This window comes from Dipodomys ordii, unplaced genomic scaffold, assembly GCF_000151885.1.
Source record: "Dipodomys ordii isolate 6190 unplaced genomic scaffold, Dord_2.0 Scaffold195, whole genome shotgun sequence".
NCBI lineage: Eukaryota > Metazoa > Chordata > Mammalia > Rodentia > Heteromyidae > Dipodomys > Dipodomys ordii.
In genome coordinates, this window is record NW_012267411.1 from 3297934 (window position 1) to 3303606 (window position 5673).

The window sequence follows — 5673 nt, forward strand, 5'->3', positions numbered from 1 at the left end:
AGGAGATGGGAGGGGATGGGAAGGGGAAACAAAGGAGGAGGCAACAATGTTTGATAAGAAATGTCCTCATTACCTTGGCCATGTAATTGTAACCCCTCTGTATGGCATTTTCACAATAAAAAATCATTATTATTTAATAAGTGTGATGATCCACAGTGGCATATACTATATGTACTAGACAGAGAAGATAATCTCAGAATTCTTCTTTGATTTAGTGTAGGCAGGTATGTTATGATGTCCTTGGAATATTTACAGTGCTAGGAAAGTAAAACATACAGTACCAACTCAATCATTAGGCTATTAAGAAGTTTTTTTTTCCAAGAGAATAGGATTTCTGAGCAGAGATGGAAAGGTAATTGGGAGGTGGCCAGGCAGAGGAATGATTTTTTTGGAGCTAGACATCTATATATAAAGTATGTGTTAGGAACTGAATATTTGTGCCCCCCACAAACCAAATGTTGAAATCCTAACCCAATATGATGGTATTAAGGAGTAGAGCCTTTTAGAGGTCTTAAGTCATGAGAGAAGAACCCTCATGAATGGCATTAGCTCCCCTATAAAAGAGCACTAGAGCACTTTATAGCTTTTCCTATCCGAGGACAGCAAGAATCAGACACCGAATCTCCCAGTGCTCTAGTCTTAGATTTTCTACCCTCTGGAACTATGAGAATCAGATGTTTTCTGTGTAAGCTATACATTCTGTTACAGCAGCCCAAACTAAAAGGTAAAGCACAAAGCAGAACTCTGGACAAAATTCAGAAGTAGTTCTTCAATGAATAGAGTTGTAATACTCAATGTATGTATGTGAAAATGAAACTAGGAAACTTGGGGGGATATGTGGGAAGAAAAATGATGGAAGGAGTGATATTGATCAAGATGAACTGTGCATATAAATTGACATTTTTGAATTGAAATCTGTGTGCAACAGTTTAAAGATTAAGAAAGAAAGGAAGAAAGAAAGAAAGAAATGTACTCATTATCTTGCCCATGTAATTGTAACCCCTCTGTACAGTATTTTCACAATAAAAAATAAATAAAAATTAAATTAAAAAAGAATAAGATAATAAAGATAGAAACTTCATAACTTTAGTCAAGAAGAACTAGAAGCTGTTCACATTTACTAAACAATGAGGATGGGGTAAGGAAAGTTTGTAGTATTTAGAGCATGTAAATTCAGATACAATGAGATGTACAATACACTATATCGAAAAAAAAAAACTTTACAATTTGGGGCGGGGAGTGTAGTTGAGGAGGTGGGAGGGAAGTGATGGTAGGGGAAAAACAAAGAAAGAGGCAACAATGCTTGATAAGAAATTCACTTATTACCTTGCTCATGTAACTGTAACCCCTCTGTATAGTATTTTCACAATAAAGAACTATTTAAAAAAGAAAGAAAGAAAGGGCAAGGGAATAGTTGTCCATTATACTTGGAGATTTGTGGCTGTTAATTCAGGTGGTATGTCTAGTGAAGAGATTAAAGGTCTTGCAACCTACTGTAGACTTTGAACCTCATCTTGAAGGTAGTAGTCACTGAAATGTTTTTAAAAAGAGTTGATCAGATTTGAGTTTTTAAGTATTCCTTTGAGGATAAAGGACCAAATGGAAAAATGGAAAAGTACATTCAGAAAGACCAAATAGAAACCTAATTACAGTGGTTTATTGGGACATCAGGTTGGCTAGAGTTAAAAGCAGATGGAGAAATGTGGATATTACAAAACTTTTTTAAGGAAGGGAAGGGAGAAAGCTATGTGCTGATTGAAGCGATGAGAAAATGATAGATGTCAAGGACAGGTTTGAGTAGCTCAATGGACAGGTGTATCTTTCATTGAAACAGAAAATATAAGAAAGGCATAGGTTCAGAGGAAGTTGGTACAAACCTTGAGGGTTTTAATGTAAAAGAAGAAGTATTTGACAGGAGGTTGGATGCATGGTTCAGAAGGTCAAATTTGGCGATTATTAGCCTTATGAGTAGGGATTGAAATCATGAGCTTGCTTGCCCAACAAATGTGTATAATAAGAAATCAAGGGTGACACTGATTAAAAAGAAATGTACTTCAATACCTGACTTATTTAACTGTAACCTCTTTATACATCGCCTTTACAATAAAAAACTAAATAATAAAAGAAAGCAATATGAAAATATCATTAGACCCTCAACTGGACCGCCTTTTTTCCAGTATGTGACAATAAAATGTAAAACAGCTTAGAAAAAATTTAAATGTAATTTACTAATGAAAAAATATCCTGTGCTGAGTCAGGGTGAGATCACCGGAGGAGTGGCAATAAAAATGAAATGCTTATCTCATTTACTAATAAGTTTCAGTGTCAGATAAAGGAGTGCAAATTATTATTGTTACTATTATTATTGTAGTAATGGGGTTTGAACTTAGTGTCCCAGTTACTAGGCAGGTACTTTACTATTTGAGTCAGACTCTCACCTCTTTCTTGCTTCAGTTATTTTTCAGAGTGTCTTATGTTTCTTCCCAAGGCTGGCCTCCGATCATGAGCCTCAGCTTCCACTTGGATGGGATAACAAGCATGTACAACTACACCTGGCTTATTTATTGAGTTGGAGATCTCACTAACTTTTGCTGATATTGGCCTCAAACTGTGGTCCCCCTGCTCTTCAACTCTTGAGTAGCTGTGATTAGAGGTGTGAGCCAGCACACCTTGCCTAAGGTTGTGAATTTAAACTCTCAACACAGGCACTTCCCTGACACAAATTATTTCTTCCTTAATCAGTCAAACCCCTTCATCATTTGACTTGAACTTGATGAAATCACACCAGCTGTCTGGTATTAGAAACAAGCATCCTCCTTGCTCAATTCAGGAAAAACATCCTATTAACTTTATTAAAATCTATTCTGAAAAAGAGGCTAAAGCCCTGGCTCTTAACAAAATAAAAGTCAATATGTTCTTTTCACATGGGTGTAGAGAGAATTTTGGTCAAAATATCCTGCATGATGTCCCATTGCCACTAAATTAAAAGGGAGATGTTATTTCTGTATTTTATTGAATACAGGCAAGTGCAGGCAATGGTGATTATTTACCATTTGGCTTTACTACCCTTTGCTGCATAAATGTACATTTTCTGCCTCATATTGCCAAGTATTATACTTTTATATTATGATTTTGCTTTCTGGTCCTTCATAAGCAGAAGTGGCCAAGGGATCTAAGTCTACTAAGAAAAAAAATTGTATCACCATGATAATAATTTATCGCATTATCTTTGAGTTGCTGGTCAGTTAGAAATTCTTCTCTGATATTTCATATTAAACTTCAAGTAAATGCCATAATAAAATCTAAGAATTTGTCCTTTTTAACTCATTTGCATGACCACCCTTTTGATTTTTGTGTTCCAAATATTACTTTCAAAATTTGTTCCAAAAATTGCTTTTTCCAAGTGATGAAGAGGTCTAGAACAGTTTTTTAAATCTTATTCATTATTTTTTATTGTACAGGTGATGTTCAGAGGGGTTACAGTTACATACGTAAGGAAATGAGTACAATTCTTGTCAAACATTGTTACCACCTTCCCTGTTTTTTAAACTTTATTTAAACTTCAACTTCTGTGTAAAATATCATTTACTTGGTGGCCTATGAGATAAAAACTGAGTAAAACCAATTAGAAAACACATCATGATGTTCCTATGGGTTACAAGGTGTGTCTTAGATGTTGCTTTATTATGGACTTTTAAATTGTTAGGGTTTTGTTAGTATGTTCAATCTATGTGTACCGTACTATGTCTATTTAATGTTTTCAAGGTATTTCTATCTTAACTAAATCAAAGAGTAAATCTATCAGCAATTGAGAAGTATGCCATATTACAAAACAGAATTGTTCAAGTGAGAATTTTTAAGCATGGTAGGATTGCCATCCATAATTAAGGAATAAAGCTAGTTTTTATTGTGCACTTAATACTTCTGGGCAAGTATATATTGTAGATATACACACATATCTGTATGTGTATATAGAGCCTGTGTGCACACACATGATCCTTATAAGCTTGTAAAGAAGGTGCTATTGTTGATGTTGAAATTGAGTAATTAGCTTAATAGAGTAATTAGGAGTTACATGATGCAGAGAATTGCAGTTCTAGGGCACTGGTTAAAATCTGCCCCAGGCTGGTAGAAGGCCATTGCCATCTGTTGGTTCAGCAGTAATTAATATGAAAATAGCTTTTAATGTAGACCTTGCTCTTACATTTGTTGTGCTTTTTGTTTGAGTTGGTAAGCTGAGGAGGATGGAAAAAGGTTACAGAATCAATATGTTCTTGTAATGTAGCCATCTGTGTTGGCCCTCCACTCTCCTGCCTGAATCATCTTCCAGTGTTTCCCAAAGTACTTTCCCATGTGAAAGAAAAGGTGCACCACATTCTATTATGCTTCTAATTACATCATCATTTTTTAGTTCTTTCAAATCCCTAAGCAGCCCTTTGTTCACCACCAAGTACGTGGGGCTTTAACTGTCAGTAAATATCGTGCTGCAAGCTCCCCAGAGCACCACCATCATTCGCCTTCTCCCAGAGTAAGCGGACTGTGCAGCCTGCCTGACAGGGACCATGAAACCCACTCCTGTTAAACAGCCACCTATCTTAATTATTGGTTACAATGGTTTTACCATTCATTTCCTCTGAATTTCATATCCTTTTATTAATTTGTATATTTTCCCTAGAATAATAAAGGATTAATGTCAGTTGACTCTGTTTTACAGTACTGATTACACTCTATAAACAATGGCTGTTGCTACCATGGCTACGGTCCCTGGCCTGTGCCTCTGTCCCAGGACTGTGGGGATTTATGCCATATTTAAGAGTGAGAGGCACATTCTTCCCATGTGATGTGGGGGAATGGTTATTCTCAAAGCCACTTCTTGTGTACTAACTGTGAGAATGATTTTGGTTTTGCCACCAGAGATTAAAGAAAATGAACTGAGTGTTTGACTTCTGCACCGAAGACAAACTGGGTCAAAGTCCAGCATTTTACCTAAGAAGGATGTTTGCAGTAGAATGAAAACTTCATGTGTACTGGGGTACTGGGTAATCACTGATAAAAGCAAGACTATCAGTTGTAATAGCTGTGCTTATAAGTGATAATGATAATAATCATAGTGGCATTAATAACAGTTCATAAATTCCTCATAGGTGCCAGTGCTGTGAGAAAGGCATTATCCATCACTTTCGTATCTATAGTTGATAAACATTGGGAGTGTATAAAGAATTGAGTGTTCACTGTTCAGTTTTAGTTGGTCACTCTGGAAACATCTGGACAAGTTCATTGCTGTCATTTCTTACCAAGTTTTATCCAACATACATCTTGCAATCTGAGATGATTCTTAATTTCAAGTTTAAAGAAAAGTGTTCATGTAAATTCCTGGAGGGCTATCTCAGATCTACCTTGGCTGCCTCTTTCATTGCTTACCAACAGAGAGAAGCATTGTGAAAGACAGTGAAGATCCTTGGAGAAAAACCAGAGACAAATGATTAGGGTACAGCTGTAAGAGACAGTATTTGCGTTTTCTGTTTCCTCCTCGTTTAATAGTACTTAACAAGTAAGAATTTCTGGATGGATCCGTTTGCCATGGAGGTGTTGGTCAGGCAGCTGCTCCATTTTGTTGGTTCATTTCCATCTGTGTTGACAGATGAAATGCATACTTTGAAAGCATGAAACACC

The 5673-nt window shown here is 36.2% G+C and overlaps 1 protein-coding gene across 1 annotated transcript in view; it reads left to right on the forward strand.

Moving 5' to 3' along the window:
• Positions 1–5673, forward strand: part of Reln (reelin) — a 323527-nt gene that overhangs the window by 119770 nt on the left and 198084 nt on the right. The gene's annotated exons all lie outside the window — the stretch shown is intronic.